Source organism: Dasypus novemcinctus, chromosome 5, assembly GCF_030445035.2.
Source record: "Dasypus novemcinctus isolate mDasNov1 chromosome 5, mDasNov1.1.hap2, whole genome shotgun sequence".
Lineage (NCBI taxonomy): Eukaryota > Metazoa > Chordata > Mammalia > Cingulata > Dasypodidae > Dasypus > Dasypus novemcinctus.
The window spans coordinates 81,311,272-81,333,620 of NC_080677.1; the positions used below are offsets into that span (position 1 = coordinate 81,311,272).

The window sequence follows — 22,349 nt, forward strand, 5'->3', positions numbered from 1 at the left end:
TCTAAGCGAGGGGCCTCAGAGGTGCCAGGGCCTCTTTGGAGATGTAGCTGGCAACAGAGTTAGAACTAACTGGTTTTGATGTTGCAGCAGGCTGGGATTTCTCTGTATCTTTTGGCATTGCTCCCACCCAACCACCTGCCAAAATGGTTTTCTTTAACAGGAAAAAGTCTTATGAAACTCAGCTCATTTCTGTTCCCTTCACACATCTCTGTACATGGAGTGCAGTTGTGAGGGAACTAAATATCACAGTTCAATTCCCTAAGCAGCTGCTGGGCTGAGTCATGGGGATACAGAGAGAATGAGCCCTTCACCTATTCCCAGGGTGTCACAGTCTAAGTGAGGCAAGGGCCATGATAACAGGCACTAGCACTTGGTATAACGAATCATGTACCAGTCCCTGCTCTGATCACTTTATATATATTAATAGTAATTCATTTAATCCTCACAAGAGCCCTACGAGGTAAATGGTGTCACAGATGAGATTCCTTTAATTATAAATATGTTGGGTAGGCTAGGGTTTCAAGGAGGAAGTAACAACTGAAGTGAGGCTTAAAGAGGAGGAAAAGAAGGGGAAGGGATTATTCCAGGCAAAGGGAAGAGCATAAGCAAAGGCACAGAAGAACGGAATACGTTCTTTCTGTACGAGGCACGATCTATTTAGAGTCACCCAGGGGCTAGGGCATGAAGAGAGGGTGGCACTGGTGAAGAGACCAGGGATATAACTGAGGGTAAGCATAGGAATTTGGACCACCCTATAAGCAATAGGGTGCCACACATGAATGGGCATAAGACGTTGTTTTGAAAAGAAAACAAGCAGAAGAATGGAGGATAGAGGGGACATGGGGTTGGAGGTAAGGAAATTGTTAGGTTCAGAGGGAAGCCAAGGAAGGGAGGTGTCTTAAAGATCATCAGACCAGGAGCCAAGGTCAGTTTAAACAAAGCCTTTAATGAGAAAGGGAGCTTAGCAGGTAGGGAGGGAAGAAGGGGATTTTTATAGTTCGGTTTGGGTCTAGACTACAAGGGCTAGGTTGTGATGATTTATGTTAGCTTTGTAGTTTCGGGGTCAAGATGTGATAACCATATCCATTGTAGTTCCACCTGCGTGCTAGGTGTTATCATCCCTCTGACATGGGTTGTTGTTTTCCTATCAACAGGAAAGTTCAGGAAAGGGAGTGGAGGCAGGAGCTCTGGTTTTGTATCAGTAGGAATGTGCAGCTGCAGGAAGGGGGAGGGAGGGTAGAGAGAGGAGACAGGGTGGGAACTCTGGGCCTAACAGAAACAATGGACAAAGGAAGAGGCGGTAATGATCTGAATTACAAGTGCCAGGAGGAAACAGATTCAACCTACACTCCAAGGGTGATACTGACAGAAATTACTGAGTCCTGAAGAGAGTGAGGAAGACAGTATTCAAAGTGCTCAGCACTGAGGTGAGGCTCACTGAGGAAACAGGTTTGAGGTAAGAGTCAATTATGGCTCTTGGTAAAGAGAGTAATTTAAATGATGCGTTTTTACATGTTTATGACCATAATCAAAATGACTTGCTGAGGCTGATGAAACAGGCGAATGGGGAGCAGTGAAAGGACTGGGGTCTGGAGGAGGGTGAGGAAATGAGAGATAGAAAATGAAAGGGTGAGGTTAGGAAGGTGAACTTCCTGGTGGAACAGAGCAATTCTGAACTGATGTGAAGTGCAGGGGCGGCTGCAAAAGATGCCCTCACCCATCTCCTTCAACCATGAACGTGGTTGTTTCCATAAGGGCACCAGGAACAGGGAAAGAAAAATCAATCAGAGGATAATATGATAGTGCTTGGGCTGCTTTGGGACCGAGAAAAGATGGCTTGGAAGGATCTCTCCACACAGAAAAAAATTTGTGAGCTGTCATCTCATTTTATTTTACCTCTCCAACATTGGCTTAATGCTTTCTTTAATACCAGGAAAAGGAAAAAATGAAGACAGGATACTCATTTTTTTATTATTATTGCCCACTTTTAAGTGGTAAAAGTAAAAACAAAAATAGTTGAATAAACCTTTTGAGGGAAATTTTTAAAAAATGCATAGATTTTAAAGGGGAAAAAAAAAACCCATATATCCCTGATCACCATCCTGACAAATGGGAGGTTCTCAATAATTTGGCTATTACTATTAATAGCATTTTAACTTTTCTTGATCACTCAGGTTATGACTATGAAGAGAAATGTTTCTGCATTTATGAAGCTTTCCGCTAAGGTGTAGAGAGTCTTGGCACATGGTCTCATTCCATAAACACAGTCAAGCTAAAATGGCCTCAGGTTGCTGTGCATTTAGAGGCCTTGAATCCTTGTTTTAAAGAACATATGTTCTGCTGTCTCCTCGTCATTAGCTTTCATTGTTGATTGTGCTTAGTACAGCGTGATGGGGAACAAGTGTGGTGTAAGACATCCTGGCAAACAAGGATGTTGCAAGAGATTTTAGGCTACAGATTGCAGAAGCCTGAGAAAATGTGGAGATGTTGACAACTACCTGGTCCTTGCCTGCTTTGCCTCTCCCCCAGCTCTGGCGGAACAGGAGAAATTAAATTCCTTTTCAGTTCTAGTTTTCCTCATGCTCACAGCAGACTACAGTGTGCTAAGCCCAAAGTCAGCAGGTCTGATTTATGAGAGGCTGGGACACTCTGTTCTATAAATGTCTGTCAGGAGACCAAAATAACCCATGTGTTTAGTGGCCAAAATTTTAACAGCTTTAAGTTGCTTCCTAACTTTTAGTTTAAAACCACTGACAAAATTCTTGTTTTTTTTGGGTTTTACTGTTTTAAAACATTTTAAAATGTAAACAATTGTATTATAGAAGATACAAATGAGCTTATAGAAATTAAATTCACCCATAATTCCCATCACCTAGTAAAAACCACTAACGTTTTATGACATGATTATCTACATATTTTTTAATGTTTTGCAATCATATACTCTATATTGCTTTGCAACTATTTTTTCCTTACCAATATTTCATGATTACAATCACAAGACAATAAATATGATTTTCATATCGTTCTTAATAGTTATAAAATTCTCCTATATGAATAATCACAAGTGACTGTTTTAATGATTGTATTCATTTACATTTTTCCACCTTAAACTTTATTTTATATATTCTTTCCCTTTTTAAATTCTCTGTATCATCCTTTTGCTTTTATTTACCCAGATCAAGGACCTGTATGTTTCATCCATGGACCAGCACTTCCCATGCATTAGGAAAGTCTAGTCTCACACTGACAGAGCCTGAGATTTTTCTTCTCCAGACCTCCAGTTCTCTGGAGAGTCTTCCCAACACTCTCCCAGCTTCTTTCCACAGAACAGGTTCATGCTCAGCTACCTAGATCTTTTGAGAAGAGTAATTTCTAATAATACCACAGAGTTCCTATTCATATAAGGTCTGACACAGAGAAAACCTTCTTTCCCCATGCTGTGCCTTCGAGTCTAACCCTCCCTGACTATCTCACAAATACGTGCTTCTAGAGAAAAGGGAGAAAAAATGGGAGAGGGAGGTGGAAAGAGGAAAACAGAAAGAATAGCTTGCTGGTTCATGGCACATCCATTGCCTCTATAAAGCAGAATTGAAAAGACTATGGCCTACCAGTGCCCAAGCTCTAATGTTAGCCTAATTTTATGCCAAAGCTATCTCTGCTTTTCTTTAGTTCCACTGTGATGCTAGACGTTGCTGAATAATTGGCAAACCAGTGCATCTCATGGTTATATCAGGGGATAAGGAGTGGCATTGAAGAGATGGCTAATTACGTTACTTAGTGATGGAAGAGAGAGGTAAGTAAAGTTGCATAATCTTGGGTGAGTTACATAACATACACAAATTTCTGAATCTGTAAAATGTAGCATGCTATAGTTTAGAAAATAAGATAAAATAAGAAAATTAAAGAACTTGGTACACAGTAAGTGCTCAATAAATGGTAACTCTTTATTTTCAATATTGCTGAGACCAGCTCAGCCATAAGTTTGCACAAAGGGAAGGCAATGCAGAAGTAAAGAAATAAAAGGACAGAAAGACATAAGAGAGGAAATAAAGATGGGACCAGGGGACTCACAGCTTCTGAAAGTGAGAGCCTCAACCCTAGTTTCCACATCATATTTATTTGGGAACTAACAAGCAGCTGTTTGTTATTTACTATAATAAGGGATAGGTGCAACATTTACAATAATAAGGTACAGGTCATACAAAGTTCAAATGCCTCCTCACACAAACATTTTTTCGTGCTGACCAGATGGTGTTCCATCTAGTCAAGGCCCAGTGTTTCTAAGCTCTCACTTTTTGTCTGCATTATGGAAATGTTTCAACTTCAAACCGTGTTCCTTACTGTTTTCCCACAACACAATATTTTAGTACACTGTTGCTTATAACGCTTGGTCAATTTTGTAGAATGGATATTAATTAAATGTAATAAATGCTGCCACAGCAGAGGTAGACATTTCAGACAACTTAACAAAAAATTCAATAATCATTGTTATGTCTCCACATTCCTCAGGCAACCTTCTGAAAAAATTGGATTGTCTCAGGGTGGTCATGTCCAAATATTCTGATTATTAGAGAAGATTACCCCTCTTTAAAGATAAATAGCATTACCCTGCTGTGCACATAAGTCCTTTGGAACCTGGTCAATTCTTGGTCATAGTGTATGCTCAACATGTATTTGTTGAGTGGATGAACAAAGGAATAAATGGATGATGAATGAATGAATTTTAGCTTTAATATCTAGGAACCTAAACCCATGACTACTGATGATTCCACATTATTGTGGTTTTCTCCATATTAACCAAGAGACAGAGGAAGGTGCCTAAAGCAATTATCATCCAATTTTAGAGTTGAAAGGAATATTAGAGAAATTGTGAATAATAAATTATCCCTTTCATCATGAAATTTAAAACCTAAAGTCACTTACTAGGTTTTTCAATAATCACCCCCTATCTACTCCCCCACATGCATCTTCTATCCCTATTTCCAAGCTCTTAAAGCAGCTTCTAGCCTAACCTTGGCAGAGATCTCCCATAACATAGATTTACCTATTTTGAGTTGTCAGGCACCAGCCAGCACCCTATGACAGGGAACTTATAAGATTTTTGTTCGTTTGCTTTAGGTTTTTCGATCTGTTATTTTTTATCATTTTAAATTTTTTTTATTCTTTATTTTATTTGCTAAAACTGGGTACCTTATCTGTGGAGGGCAGGCTGCAGGGAGATTGACTGACAAGAACCGGCAGCCAGGGATGGTTTCTAGGGGCCTAACAGGGAAATCTGTTTTTCCTGGGTTGTTTTTCATTTGTTGTCTTTTCTCTGTTTCTTTTTCTTATTTTTTCCTTAGTTCATTTATTTCTTTTCTTTCATTCATTCATTTTTTTTCCTCTTCTATTGCTTTTCTTTCATTCCACCTTTTCTTGTTTGGTCTTCTTTTTTTTCTCTCTTTTTCTTTTTTTTCTCATCTTTCTGGTCTTTTATTCAATATTTTTGTTTCATTTTTTTACCCACCTTTTTATGCTTATTTCTTTGTATTTTTTAAATATTTCTCACTCTTACTTCTAACTTATTTTCCTGCCTTTTTAAGTTCCTTTTCTGTTTATTATTATTATTTTCTCTTCTTTTCTTTCATTTTCCATGGTCTTAATATTTTTTCAAGGGAACATAGGCAACTACAAGGATATAAAATAAATGGAACCAAGGGTCAAAAAGGAACCATAACATAAAATACAACCCTAGAGTACAAAGAGAAGCTAATCATCTGAATAAGCCCATCAGGATAGACAGATGCCTAGACACCAACAAAAAACTACAAACCATATTAAGAAACAGGAAGACATGGCCCAGTCTAATTAATAACCTTAAAAAAAGGAGGAAATGCAGAACATGGGACAACTAATCAAGGAAGTCCAAACAAATGTCACAGACCAACTTAATGAAGTGAAAGAAGAGATAAAGGATATTAAGAAGACACTGGGGGAAAAAACTGAAGAAATAATAAACATATGTAAAAAGATAGGAATTTGGAGACAACCAGAAAGATGATGACAGAGTAAGGAGCTCCTAGAGTTTGCTTGTGTGACAGGGCATTTAGTAATCACCCAGAGCTATGTAAAGCACCTGTTTGGGGGCTCCAGGAGACCAAAACAGCATTCTGCAACATCCTTGAAAGAATGGAATAAGAAGACTGCCCATCTACAAGGAAGATTCGCAAGTAGAGCACTCTATGCCATGGAGGTCAGTGCCCATCCTCCACTGGCAGAACAAGCTTCCTCGGGAGCTTTTCCACAACTGGAATTGGAAGCTCCACTTCCCAAAAATAGGGGAGGAAGATATGGTTGGGCTTCAACTTCAGCTGCTGATTAGTAAATTCAGAAGGCTAAAATATAATCCTATGAACAGCTAAAGTTTGAACCTGTCCCAGTCAGAAAGAGGCCGGTAGCCACCATTTTAACTCGACTCCTAGCAGGAGGGGAAAAATGTCAGACTGAAAATCACAGTGCTGGTAGGGACCGGCTTCTTTCCATTGAGATTGAATTGCAGCTCTAGCCTGAGCCCCAGCCCCACCTCTGGCAGGGAGAAAGTTGGGGGTAGAGGGGGGACCTGCACCAGCCTATCCAGGGAAAATACAGGCCATTCCATGGAGGCCAGTGATCATCCTACTCTGGTGGTACATACCACCTCAAGAGCTATTCTGTGGCTGGAATTGGAAACTCCAGTTCCCAAAAATGGGGGAGGAAGAAAGGGTTGGCTTCTGATATCAGCTACTGATTAGTAAATTCTGCTGGCTAAAGAATAACCCTAAGAACAGCTAAGTTTGAACCTGTTCAAGTCATAAAGAGGCTGGTAGCAAACATTTGACTCAGCCCCCATCATGAGGGGAATCTAGGCTGACTGAAAATCACAGTGACAGTAGGAATTGGCTTCTTTAACCCAGACTGAGCTGCAACTCTATCCTAGGCTTCAGCCCCACCCCTAGCAGGGAGGAAGCTGGTGGGCCCTGCACCAGCCTATCTGAGTAACTGCAGGTACATTTAACTGGCACGGACTGAATAGTTGGAAGTCTACAGGGCAACTGCAATCATTTTGGACCAGCACAGCATAGATTGCTGCTCACACCTGCAGCTCCATCTCTGCCTTTGGCAAGGGAGAAAGGAGTGCAAATCTTCATCAGTCTCTCTGGGCAACTACAGTCTAGGCCTGCATGACTTGGATTATTACACATTGCTATGGCTCTGTCCCTACCACTGACAAAGGAGAAAGTTGGGAGAAGCCTCATCAGTTCCTGGAGGCAATGAGAGCAGCTTGAGCCTCCACAGCTTACAGTACCAGTGACATCCTTGGCTCCTACTACACAGCCAGCAAGGGAGAAAAGGCAAGAAAGCCCTAAACTTGAGAGAAACTGTACCCAGAATAAATACATCTAGTAAGCCAGATGCCAAGACACTGGCAAAAAATTACAATCCACACCAAGAAACAGGAAGATATGGCCCAGTTAAAGGAAAATAAGCCTCTAGATGATGTAAAGGAGTTGAGACAGCTAATCACAGATGTTCAAACAAATCTACTTAATAAATTCAATGAGATGGCTAAAGAGATTAAGGATATTAAGAAGATATTGGTTGGGCACAAAGAGGAATTTGAAAGCATTCATAGAAAAATAGCAGATCTTATGGGAATGAAAGGTGCAATAAACGAAATTAAAAATACACTGGAATCATATAATAGCAGTTTTGAGGAGGAATAAAGGATTGGTGAGCTTTCAGAAATTACCTCTGAAAGCAAACATACAAAAGAACAGATGAAGAATGGAAAATTTTGAACAAGGTCTCAGGGAATTAAATGACAGCAAGAGACATGCAAACATACCTGTCGTGGGTGTCCAGAAAGAGAAGAGAAGGAAAAGGGGAATAAGGAATATTTGAAGAAATAATAGAAAATTTCACAACCCTGTTGAAGGATATGAATACCCATATCCAAGAAGCACAGTGTGCTCCCAGCTGAATAAATCTGAATAGACCAACTCTGGAAAACATACTAATCAGAAAGTCAAATGCCAAAGACAAAGAGAGACTTTTGAGAGCAGCAAGAGAAAAGCAATGGAAAACATGAGGGAAACCCAATAAGATTAAGTGCTGATTTCTCATCAGAAACCATGGAGGCAAGAAGGCAGTGGTATATTTAAGACACTGTAAGAGAATCCAAGATTCCAGCCAAGAATCTTATATCCAACAAAATTGTTTTTCAAAATGAGGGCAAGTTTAGAATACTCACAGATAAACAAAAAGAGAGAGTTTGTAACTAAGAGACCAGCTTTGAAGGAAATACTAAAGGGTATGCTACAGTATGAAAAGAAAAGACAGGAGAGAGAGACTTGAAAGAGAGTCTAGAAATGAAAATTATACCAGTAAGAGTAACTAAAAGTCTCAAAAGAGTGATGAAAATAAAATATGACAGATAAAACCCAAAGGTCAAAATGGGTGAAATAAGACCTGCCTTTATAGTAATAAAATTGAATATTAATTGATTAAACTCCCCAATTAAACCCCCCAATCAAAAGACACAGACTGGCAGAATGGATAAGAAAATATGAGCCATCTATATGCTGTCTGAAAGAGACGCAGCTTAGACTCAAGGACACCAATAGTTTGAAAGTGAAAGACTGGAAAACAATATTCCATGCATGCAGTAACAACAACAAAAAAGTCAGAGTATCTATACTTACATCAGATGAAATAGGCTTTAAAAGACACTAGTAATGTGCAATCTGAGGAGGAAGTCAGGAAAAAAATTCATTTACAATAGCCACTAAAGGAATCAAATATTAGGAATAAACTTAACCAACAATGTAAAGCAATTGTATTCAGCAAATTACAACTCATTGTAAAAAGAAATTTAAAAAGACATAAATAATTGGAAGAACATTCCATGCTCATGGATTGGAAGACTAAATATTATTAAGATGCTGATTCTACCAAAATTGATATACAGATTTAATGCAAACCTGATAAAAAATTCCACCAGCATTTAAAATATATATATGGAAATTTATTTGGAAGGGTTAAGGAGTCCTGAATAGCCAGACACATCTCAAAAAGGAGTTGGAGGACTCACTTTGGACTTTAAATTATATTACCTAGCTACAGTGGTAAAAACAGCATGGTACTGGCATAAAGACAGACACATAGATCAATGGAACTGAATTTATGGTTCAGAAACAGACCCTCACATCTGCAGTCAAGTGATTTTTGACAAGCCTGTCAAACCCACCCAGCTCAGGCACAACAGTCCATTCAATAAATGGTGCTGGGAGAACTGGATATCCATAGCCAAAGAAGGAAAGAGGACCCCTATTGCACACCCTATACAAAAATTAACTCAAAATGGACCAAAGACCTAAGTATAAAAGCAAGAACCATAAAGCTCCTAGAAAAAAATGTAGGAAAACATCTTCAAGACCTGGTGATAGGGAAACGGACTTGGCCCTGTGGTTAGGGCATCCGTCTACCACATGGGAGGTCCACAGTTCAAACCCTGGGCCTCCTTGACCCGTGTGGAGCTGGCCCATGCACAGTGCTGATGCGTGCAAGGAGTGCCCTGCCACGCAGGGGTGTCCCCTGCATAGGGGAGCCCCACGTGCAAGGAGTGCACCCATAAGGAGAGCCGCCCAGCGCGAAAGAAAAGTGCAGCCTGCCCAGGAATGGCGCGCCCACACTTCCCGTGCCACTGACAACAACAGACGCGGACAAAGAAACAAGATGGGGCAAATAGACACAGAGAGCAGACAACCGAGGGAGGGGGGGGATTAAATAAATAAATTTTTAAAATCTTTTTTTAAAAAAAAAAAAAGACCTGGTGATAGGTGAGGGATTCTTAAAGGAGGTAAGAGGAGGACTAAGATGGCCTACTGATGTTTAATGTATGTAGAAGTTTTAATTAACTTTACTGTAAAAGTGTGGAGATGTATAAAGTTGATGGTAATACATTATAGTAACAGCTGGTTTATAAATGGGAATTTGACTGAAAAGGGTAGTCCAGGGATGTAAATGCCACCTGAAAGAAAGCTAGAGAATAATCTAAGGACTGAATAGCACGGTAAACCCTGAGGTGTATGAGAATTGTGGTTGATGGTACAGATACAAGAGTGTCCTTTGTGAGCTATAGCAGATGTATGTCACTATTGTACAGTCAATGGGAATGTAGAGAAGCATGGGAAAAATACAACAGGAGTGACCTATGGAATGTGTTTAACAGTAATAATGTAATATCCATGCATCTATGCCAAAGATGTACTGTCTTGATAATGGGGGAATATGGAAAAAGTGTGTCAAATATATGCTATGGATCTAGTAATAGTCTGATGATATTATCTGATAATCTGTAATAAATGTTCCACCATGGTGTGGTGTGTTCATAGAGGGGTGTTGTATGGGAATTCTGCACATGTGCATGATTGTTTTGTAAGTTTACATCTGCTGTCATAAAAATATATTTAACAAATTATAATAGGGTGGGTTGGGGGAAATACACCAAATATAAGGTAAGGAATATAGTTTGTAGTAAGATTTTGATGATAATCTTTCATAATTTGCAACAAATGTCTCACAACAGTGCAAGGTGCTGGTGGTGGGTTGATGTATGGGACTACTGTATGATGTTATGCATGTTTGTTTTATAAGTTCACAACTTTTACTATGCACTTATTGTTTAAGTAAGAATGGGAGTAAGTTTTTTAAACTAAAGTAAGTTTTAAAAAATAAATTTAAAAAAATAATAATAGGCTGGGTTGCGGAAAATTATACTGAATGTAAGATACTTTGTTTAGTAGTAATATTTTGAGGGTGTTCTTTAATCATTAGTTAAAAATGTTTCACAACAATGCAAGGTATTGGTGGTAGGGTAAGGAATGAGAACCCTGCATAATGCTATGTCTGTTTGTTTTGTAAGGTCACAACTATTACAATACACTTATTGTTTATGTATGTTTATGTATGAATGATATACTCCAATAAATTTAAAAATGATAAGGATCTGATGGCGATGAATGGCACAATGTAAGAAATAAAAAACATACTGTAAGCAAATAACAGCAGATTTGAACAGGCAGAGGAAATAATTAGTAATGTCAAAGACAGTATATCTGAAATCAGATAGTACAACAAACAGATTAAAAAAATAGAAGAAATTCAGCAAGGACTCAAGGAACTGAAAGACAACCTGAAATGCACAAACATATGCATTATTGGCATCCCAGAGGGAGAAGGAAGGGAAAGGGGGCAGAAGGAGTGTTGGAGGAAATAATGGCTCAAAATTTCCCAACTCTTTTGAAAGGCATGGAGTACATGTCCAGAAAGTGCAGTGTACTCTAAACAGGGTAAATCCTAACAGGCCTACCCCAAGGCATATACTTATCAAATTGTCAAATGCTCAAGATAAAGAAAGAATACTGAAAGCAGAGAAAAGAGATCCATCACATACAAGGGAAGCTCAGTAAGATTAAATGCTGATTTCTCATCTGAAACTATGGAGGCAAGAAGTCAATAGTATGACATAGTTAAGGTGCTAAGAGGAAAAACTGTCATCCAAGATTTCTGTATCCAGCAAAGCTGGCATTCAAAAATGGGAGAGAATTCAAAGTATTCACAAATAAACAAATTAAGAGAGTTTGCCAACAAGAAACCTGCACTTCAAGAAATACTAAAGGGAATTCTGCAGGCTGAAAGAAAAAAAACAGGAGAGAGCAGGTTGGAGGACAGTGTAGAAAGGAAGATTATTAGTAAGAATAACTAAAAAAGATAAGAAATAAAAAACAAAATATGACATATATAAACTGAAAGAAAATATGGCTAATGTAAGTAATGCCTTGACAGTAATAACATTGAATGTTAATGGATTAAACTCTTCAATCAAGAGACACAGATTGGAAGAATGAATAAAGAAATATGGTCCATCTATATGCTTTCTACAAGAAACTCATCTAAGACCCAGGGACACAAGGAGGTTGCAAGTGAATGGCTGGAAACTGTTACATTTTACACTCAAACAATAACCAAAAAGGGGTAGGAGTAGCCATATTAATATCAGGCAAAATAGACTTTAAATGGAAAACTATTGTAAGAGACAAAGAAGGACACTATATATTAATAAAAGGGGTAATCTATCAAAATGAAAGAGCATTAATAAACATTTATGCACCTATCTGGCATGCCCCAAAATACATGAGGCAAACATTGGAAAAACTAAGTGGAGAAATAGATGCCTTTACAATTTTGGTGGGGGACTTTAATACACCATTATCACCATTAGACAGAACATCTCAACATAGAGTCAATAAGGAAACAGAGACTTTTAATAATATATTAGAGGATCTAGACCTAATAGATATATGCAGAACATTACACCCAAATACAGTAGGATATATATTCTTCTCAAGCACACATAGATCATTCTCTGGAATAGTCCACATACTAAATCACAGAACAACTCCCAACAAATTCAGAAAAATTGAAGTTATACAAAGTAATCTCTCTGACTATGCATTAGTCAGTCAAAGGGGTGCTGATACAAAATACAGAAATCTGTTGGTTTTATAAAGGGTATTTACTTGGGGTAAAAGTTTACAGTTACAAGGCCCTAATGAGTCAAACTCAAGGTACCATAAGAGGTACTTTCTCACCCAAATCAGTTGCCACTTGTTGAAGCAAGATGGTGAGTGATCTCTGCAAGGGTCCAGTCTTCCTTTCTCTCAGCTACAGGATAGCATAGGGCTTGTTTCTTTCTGGACTCAGTTGCAAACTATCAGGCGAATGGCTCATCTCTCCTTCTGGAGCCAAAGGATGAAAATTCTCTCCTCTGTGCTGTCTATGGAGCTCTCTCTCTCTTCCTGTGTATATTCTTTTGTGTCTTCTTGAGTGAGTGCCCATTTATATCAGCCCACCAAGGAGGTAGGGACTTAACCTGGATTACAAACTACTGATGTGGTCAAATCAAAGCCCTACTCTTAACACAATTTAATCAAAGGCATCTCAGCTGAATCTAATACAACCAAAGAGTATCACAGCCAGAGGAACAGAGCAGTTTACAAATATAATCCTTATTTTTGGGGTTCAGAAATAATCTAAAACTGCCACAAACCACAATGGAAGGAACCTGGAAATCAATAAGTGGCAGATAACCAGAAAATCCAGAAAGATATGAAAATTAAGCAACATACTCTTAGACAATTAGTGGGTCAAGAAGGAAATTGCAAAAGAAATCAATAACTACCTTGAAACAAATGAAAATGAGAACATATCAAAACCTATGGGATGCAGCAAAAGAAGTGTGGAGAGGGAAATTTATATCAATAAATGCCTTTTTTTAAAAAAAAAAAAAAAAAAAGAAAGAATAAAATCAAAGACCTAACTGCATACCTGGAGAAACTAGAAAAAGAACAACAAACAAATCCCAAGGTAAGCAGAAAGAAGGAAATAAAGATTAAAGCAGAACTAAATGAAATTGAGAATTTAAAAAACTAGAAAAAAATAAACAAAACCCAAAGCTGGTTCTTTGAGAAGATGAATAAAATTGACAAACTCTTAACTAGCCTAACAAAGGAAAAAAGAGAGAAGATGCAAATACACAAAATAAAAAACAAGGGAGGGGATATCACCAGTGATCCCATAAAAATGAAAAGTATCATAAGAGGATTCTTTGAAAAATTGTATGCCAACAAAATGGACCACTTAAATGAAATGGACAAATTTCTAGAAACACACAAGCAGTTTACATTGATGAAAGAAAAAATTATGAACTCAACAGACCAGTCACAAGTAACAAGAACTAACTAGTCGCCAAAAACCTCCCAACTAAGAAGAATCCATGACCAGATGGCACATAGGTGAATTCTACCAATCATTACGGAAAGAACTAACACCAATCCTGTTTGAAATCTTCCAAAAAATAGAAGTGGAGTAAACATTGCCTAACTCATTCTATGATGCCAACATCACCCTAATACCAAAGCCACAAAAAGACTCCACAAAAAAAGAAAACTACAGACCAATTCTGTAATGAACCCGGATATTAAAATCCTCAAAATACTTGTTAGTTGCATTCATCAACACATCAAATAAATTACAGACCATGACCTAGTAGGTTTCATTCCTGTTATGCAAGGATGGTTCAACATAAGAAAAATCAATATAATACAGCACAGTAGCAGATTGAAAGAAAAAACTCACATCATCATCTCTATTGATACAGAAAAAGCATTCAACAAAATAAAGCATTCTTTTTTGAAAAAACCACATCAAAAGATAGGAAAAGAAGGAAACTTCATCAACATCATAAAGAGTATATATGAAAAAACCTTAGCTAATATCATATTCAATGGTGAAATACTAAAGGCTTTCCCGCTAATATCTGGAACAAGACAAGTGTGCTCACTGTCACTGCTCTTATTTAACATTGTGCTAGAAGTACTTGCTTGAGCACTTAGGCAAGAAAAAGATATAAAAGACATCCAAATTGGAAAGGAAGGAGTAAAAATTTCACTATTTGCAGATGACATGATCCTATACAGCAAGCCCTGAGAAATCTACAACAAAGCTGCTAGTGCTGATAAACGAGTTCAGTAAAGAGGCAGGATAGAAGATCAACATGCAAAAATCAGTAGCATTTCTGTACACCAATAATGAGCAATCTGAAGAGGAAATCAAGAAAAAATTCCATTATAATAGCAATGAAAAGAATCAAATACCTAGGAAAAAACTCAACTAAAGATGTAAAGGACTTGTACACAGAAAACTGCACATTTTTAAAGGCAGTCAAAGAAGACCTAAATAAAATGAAGAATATTCTATGTTCATGGAATGGAAGACTGATCATTAAGATGTCTGTTCTATCCAAATTGATTAATGCAATTCTCAATAAAAATTACAACACATTTTTCACTGAATTGGAAAAGCTAATTATGAAATTTATGTGGAAGATAAGGGGCCCTGAATAGCCAAAAACATATTGGGGGGAAAAAAAAAGAAATTGGAAGAATCATGTTATCTGACTTTAAAGCACACTACAAAGCTACAATGGTCAAAACTGCATGGAGTTGGCACATGGATAGACCAATGGACCCAAATTGAGAGTTGTGATGTAGATCCTCACATGTCAGGTCAACTGATATTTGACAAGGCCACAAAGACCACTCAACTGGGACAGAATGGCCTCTTCAACAAATGGTGCTTAGAGAACAGAATATCCATATCCAAAAGAATGAGAAAGCATCACCACCTCATGTTCTTTACAGAAATTAACTCAAGATGGATCAAAGACCTAAATATAAAAGCCAAGGTCATAAAACTGCTAGAAGATAATGTAGAAAAGCAACTATGAGATCTTATAGTAGGAAACGGTTTCATTAACTTTACACCCAAAGCTCAAGCAATGAAAGAAAATAGATAAATGGGACCTCCTCAAAATTAAAAACTTTTGCACTTTAAAGGAGTTTGTTAAGAAAGTGAAAAGGCAGCCAACTCAATAGGAGAAAATATTTGGTAACCATTTATCCGATAAGGGCCTAATATCCAATCTATGTAAAGAAATCCTACACCTCAAAGAAAAAAAGACAAACAACTCACTTAAAAATGGGCAAGACATTTGAATAAATCTCCAAAGAAGGAATACAAATGACCCAAAAGCACATGAAAAGATGCTCACCATCACTAGCTATTAGGGAAATGCAAATCAAAACTACAATGATACAACTGGAAAAAGACCTTGATTAAAAGGCAGAAATGGTAAAGATGAATGAGTTTATATGGCTAAGAGACTTCAAAATGAGTCAGTAGGTCATCAGAGGGTTTGCAATTATGCACATCACAGCAGGATCTCATAGACAGCCAAAGTAGATTCTATCCCAGGCAGTAGTGCTCCTGATGGCTACAGAGATGCCCAGGTCATACAGTCATGGCATATGGCTCTGGAGTTTCATGCCTTGCCAGTGGGTCCTACTTTGGAATTTGTGCTCCAGAGTGTGATGGAGTTGGACTGAGATGTGACTTCTCTACTCATGTCCCTTCTGTACCTTTTACTGAGCCTGCAGTTGGTGCTGGGGTTGTTGTATGCTCAAGAGACTTGAGTCTCTGGACTGTCCAGAGGCCCTGAGCCTCAGGGGAGTTGCAGCACTTACTCTCCAGTTCATTGGACTTACCCAGGTCAGCTGATAGGGAGGTGAGGATGGACAACCACCACACCAAGGAGCTGAGAGAATCTACAGCCGCAGGCAGGAGAGTCCCATCCCTCAGCCATGTGGGATCTAAGCCCCCTCTCGATTTAGAGGTGGAATAGGCATCGCCATACCAGGGTCCTCAGGATTGGGGGATAAAATACGGACTAGAGTGAACTCACTGGTATTCTATAGAATTATTGTGACTTTAGCAATGGAAGAAATTATATCATTGATGTGTAGACAATGGTCACTGGAATTGCTAAAGGCAGGGAGAGGGAAGAGGAGGTGTGATATGGGGGCATTTTTGGGACTTGGAGTTGTCCTGAATGATATTGCAGGGACCAATGCAGGACATTATATATCCTGCCATAACCCACTGAATGCACTGGGAGAGAGTGTAAACTACAATGTAATCTGTAATCCCTGCTGTGTATCAGTGCTCCAAAATGTATTCATCAAATGCAATGAATGTACCACACTAATGAAAGAAGTGATGTGGGAAGAGTAGGGGGTATGGGGAGTGGGCCATATGGGAATCTCCTATATTTTTTAATGTAACACTCTGTGTGATCTATGTATCTTTTAAAAATAAATTAAAAATCATATTAACTAACTACTATGAAAATACCCAATGAATATCGAAATGTTTTTATATACCCTATATGCATGCCCTGGAGAACCCCCTCCCAACCATGTGTCCCCCATCAATAACACCCCACACCAGTGTTCCTCCCCTGCCATAGTTGAACCCCTCTGTGGTCATATATATATATATTTTTTTTTCTAAGAAAAGAAAACTACAATGAGATACCATCTTACACCTATTACACTGATGGCTATTAAAAAATTAGATAACTACAAGTGTTGGAAAGGATGTGGAGGAAAGGGAACATTTATCTACAGCTGGTGGGAATGTAGAATGGTGAAGCCATTGTGGAAAACAGTTTGGTGGTTCCTCAGGAAGCTAACTATAGAACTTCCATATGATTCAGCAATCCCACTGCTGGGTATATACCCCAGAAGAACTGAAAGTGGGGACACAAACAGATATATGCACACCAGTGTTTATAGCAGCATTAGCCACTATTGCCAAAAAATGGAATCAACCCAAGTGTCCATCAATAAATGAATAGATAAGCAAATTGTGGTATATACATACAGTGGAATATTATCAGCTGTAAGAAAGAATGTAGTATTAACACATGGGACAACGTAGGTGCATCTTGAAGACCTCATGTTGAGTGAGGTAAGCCAGTCACTGAAGGATAAGTATTACATGACCTCACTGATATGACTTTAGCTAATTGAGCAGACTCACAGAAGTAGAGTCTGGAAGACAGGTTATTAGGAGATAGAAAGGGAGTAGAGGGTGGTGAGTCAATGCTAAATTTGGGAAAATCTGTTATTAGGTGGAAGTGTGTGGTTGGGCATTGGATGGGACTGATAGCAGTGCAGTGAGTGATGTGATTGGGTTCAGTGGTGCTGGAATGTGAAAGGAAGTAAGGTGGGGGGTTTGGATTGGACTATCCATGGAACTGGGGGGAGGGCTGGAGGAAGGAGCAGGTAAAATCTGGGGATTTGTATGTCTGTGGTTAAAGCTACAATGGTGGGAATGTTCTTCTAGCAAATATGGCCGGGGAGAGTTACTGGAGCAGGGTGTCAGGAGTGGTGGGAATATATGGGATAGCTCTCACCTGGGGCATGAGTCTAAGGAATATGAAAGTGTTCATCTTGTCATAGTGTTATCTCAGTGGATGGAAACCCATACAATAAACAAGAGCATATTAAAATCAATTAGAGGGGCAAAAAACTCTTGAGAACACAGGCAATGCTAATAAAAGAAAGCAGACCAATATATCAAACCCTCAATATTATTGCATGTAACTGTGAATCTTATTCTTCAAAAAATTGAAACTTAGTGGTTGCCATAGGTTCTGAGGGGAGGGAAGAATAGAACAGATGGAACATAACACATTTTTAGGGCATTGGAATTATTCTGCATGATTTTGCAAATGATGGTTACAGGCCATTTTAAATTTTGTCAAAACCTATAAAATGTGCTGGGCAAAATGTAAACTATAATGTAAACCATTGACCATGGTTAGTAGCAATGCTTCAATATTTGTACATCAATTATAACAAATGTACCATACACATGTAAAATGTTATTAATATGGGAGGGTGAGAGAGGGGGGAGTGATTGAGTATATGGGAATCCCCTATATTTTCTATGTGACTTTTCTGTAATCTAAAGCTTCTTTGAAGATAAAGTGGAAAAAAAAATAAGGCACTGGGGGCACATATGGAAGAAATCATCACTGTATGTAAAAGATAACATATGTTATGGTGCTGAAAGACATTGACTTTTAAAAAAATTTTACTTATTCTGTTATTTTTACTTTTATTTTTATTTTTATTTCATTTTTGTCCTTTGTAATTTATTATTTTCTTATTTTATTTTTTGACTTTGCTTTTGGGGAGGTTTTAGATCACAGAAGAGTCACAACTATGGGAGGAGAGGATCATTGATGTGGGGTGTCAGTGATGGGGGTCATGTGTGAGGAAGGGTGCACCTGGGGCATGCTTCTATGGCATATGAATATGTTCAAGTGACCATGGGCTGTTGTCTTAGTGGGTGGAGACCCACACAGTAGTGGAAAGAATATTGAATTCCCATCCTAGGAAGTCCTGCTACATTCTCTAATAGAGTGGCAAGTCTCCCCCCAGTACATAGGTAATGCTTAGTGAAGGAATACAGAAGCATTACACCAGGCCCTTAATATTGATGATTGTACTTATGAACCTTTTCTTTTGAAACTGAAACTTAGCCTAGTATTATATATTACCTGAGAGTTACCTCCTGAAAGACTTCTGGTTACTCAAATGTGGCCTCTCTTAAGTCAGGAGTTCTTAATAAGGGGTCTATGAGCTTGAATTGAAATGGAAAAAAAAAACCCACATTATTCTCATGGGGACATGTTGGTGCAGGTGTGATATATTTATTAAATAATACACAGTATATTGAGGACTTAGTAAGTGGTCAGTGGTTTTCACCTGACTGGTAAAGGGGTCTGTGGAACAAAAAAAGATTAAGAACCCCTGCTTTAGGTCAAACTCAGCATATAAATGCTCTATGTTCCTTCTGGTATGGTGCATGACTCTGGGGGATAAGCCTCCCTGGCAATGAGGGATTATTACCAAGCACCAACTAACAATTCATCTAGAAAAAGGCCTTGACCAAAGGGGGAAATATTAAGTGCCAATGAGTTTTTATGGCTAAGAGATTTCAAAGTGAGTTGGGAGGCCATTCCAGAGGTTACATTTATGCACGTTTGTATTATTCAGCCAAAGGGGTGCTGATGCAAAGTACCCAAAATCTGTTGGCATTTATATAGGGTATTTGGAGTAGAAGCTTATAGTTACAACACCATAAGGTGTACATTACTTCCCTCACCAAAGTCTGTTGCCACGTGTTGGAGCAAGATGGCTCCCAGTCTCTGCGAGAATTCAGCCTTCCTCTTCCTCCTAATGCTCCATGGTCCCAGCTCCTTCCATTCTCAGCTATAGGTTAGCATAAGTCTAGACACTCTCCCCAGGGCTCGTTTCTTTCCTGGGCCTCTCAGCTATTCAGGGCTCTGGTCTCTTCAGCTGCCAACTATTTAGGCAAATGGCTTGACTCTCTCCCTAGGACTCCAGCATCAAAAACTAAACTCTTTGTTCTCCTTCTCCATGTATTTACTCCCTGTCTTTGATTGAGCATCCGTTTATATACCCCACAAAGGGTGGGGATGGGGACTCAAACCAAGTTGCCCTAATGATGTGGTCAAATAAAAGCCCTAACCTTGATTTAATAAAGTAAGAGTGAAAACTATGAATTTAGTACAATCTAATATGCCCAGAAGAACAGACCAGGTTACAAACACAATCTAATGTCTATTTTTGGAATTCATAAACAATATCAAACTGCTACAATGTCTCAGCAGGATCTCATTGATTGCCACAGTAAAAATTGCCTTAAACAGTTGGGCCTCTAGAGGGCTCTAGAGACCTCTATGCACTAGAGGCAGGGCAGATAACCCCAGGAATTTGGCACCCTGTCAGTGGGCCTGACTTTGGAATATATGCTCCCCTGTGTAACAGAGTTAGGCTCATTTATAATTTCCATATAATGACTCTTCTGCCCCTTTTATTTGAACCTATAATTAGCATTACACTTGTTAAATATATGTCCCAGAGACGTAAATCTTCCAGCTGTTCATATGCTGATTGAGTCCTGAACCTCAGCAGAGTTGTAACAACTACTCTTCATTTCACTGGACTCACCCAGAACAACTAACAAAAGAATGATGATGGACAATGCCCACCCAAAAAACAGAAAGTATCTGCAACAGCAAGCAAGACACTTCCATCCATCAGTCCCATGGGATCTTAGCCCTTCTCAATGAGAAATAGAGGAGGCATCAACCATCCAAAAATCCTCAAGATTGAGCAATGAACAAACATAAGGGGGAAATGCAACTATGGACTAAGGTAGACATTATTATTCTGTCAGTGGAAGAACTTGTATCATTGATATAAAGGCAGTGGCCACCAGAGGTTCTGAGGGGAAGGAAATGGAGGAACAGGTGTAACATGGGGCATTTGGGGAACATTGTAATTGTTCTGCATGACATTGCAATGATGGATACAGGCCAATATATATTTTGTTAAAACCTATAAAATTATGTGGTACAAAGTATAAACTATAATGTGAACTATAGTCCATGGCTAGTAACAATGCATCAATATGTTCATCAATTGTAACAAATGTACCACACTAATGAAAGATGTTAATGGAGGAAAGTGTGGGAGGGCGAGTGGGCAGAACAAATGGGAATCCCCTATATTTTTGATGTAAAATTTATATAATCTAAAACTTCCTTAAAAATGGAAATAAAATATATCTATAGGAATACTGAGTCACCTAAATTTTAGGATGATTGATGCTAGAGAAATTCTGTGCTTTTCATCTACTTTACTGTACCTGGAAGCAATTTGTTATATAGACCTTACATCCAGATGAACCAATATTCTTACTCTTGTTATTTCCCATAGGTCAATAACTGTATTAACATTTCTAACTCTAGACAATTGTTGGTCTTGATAGGACTGAGAGACAAAATTATTAGCTATTCAGGAAAGATAAAAATTTTGAGTGTAAGACAAGTCATGCTGTCATGCTGGAGGGTGCCTATTGTTTGAGGTGGAACTTAAAAACAGATATTCATCCATACCCCCAAACCCACACCTTCCCCCAACAATTATTTGGCCACATGATTTCTAAGAAAGCCATGGACCCTGAAATGTGATGATTATATATTACATTTTTACCCTTAATTCTCTCTAAAAAGAGTAATGGCCTTAAAATATATGTGTTACAAAATAGTAAAATACATATTTAAGGGAATGGTGGACAGTGAGGAGAGAACCACTGAAAGGAGCTGTTTTCAGGCCTGGGCAGGGGATGAGAGGAATAAGATGAGTTTAAGGAGTATGGAAACTAGGTACACCCTTAATGGTGTTCAAAAACTAAGAAAAAATGTAGAAGACTAGAAAGAAATTTAGTTACTTTTGTTGAAGAGGCTAAGTTTTTTTTACCTTAACGCAGTTCCAGTTTTGAACAATATGTTTCAAGGCTTTATAAGAATTCTACTTAAATAAGTGCTCAGAAGATACTTGGCAACAAGATAAATACTTTAGCAGAAAGCCCCTGATAGAATTTAGAGGACTGATATAATGGTAAAAGTCATAATAATTAGGATGATAATAGGTACCACTTACTGAGCCCTTACTAACTGCCTAGCACTCTACCTAGACATAGATAACCTCCTTTACTCTCTATACCAATCCTACATGAATGTTATTACCCTCTGTTATAGGTGAGCAGACCGAGGCTTAGAGAGATTTAGTAAACTGCCCAAGGTGGCAGGAATTCTGACATAAATTGATCTCCAAAAACGCCATGCCTTTCTGCGCCACAGACTGCCTGGGTTTAAGTCTTCACTCCGCTACTTCCTGGCTTCTTACGTGGATTAAGTAACTCAACCTCTTATTATCTGTAAAATGTGGAAGGTATTTGTACCTACTTGATGAGATTGTTGGGAGTAT

At 38.4% G+C, this 22,349-nt stretch overlaps 1 long non-coding RNA gene across 1 annotated transcript in view; it reads left to right on the forward strand.

Moving 5' to 3' along the window:
• The first annotated feature begins 1,302 nt into the window (after nucleotides 1–1,302).
• The window catches only part of LOC131278515 (uncharacterized), a 40,973-nt gene continuing 19,926 nt past the window's right edge, over nucleotides 1,303–22,349 (forward strand). The window contains exons 1-2 of the long non-coding RNA XR_009185852.1: nucleotides 1,303–1,456; nucleotides 3,670–3,793. This is a non-coding gene — a long non-coding RNA (uncharacterized lncRNA). The remainder of the gene's footprint in view (nucleotides 1,457–3,669; nucleotides 3,794–22,349) is intronic.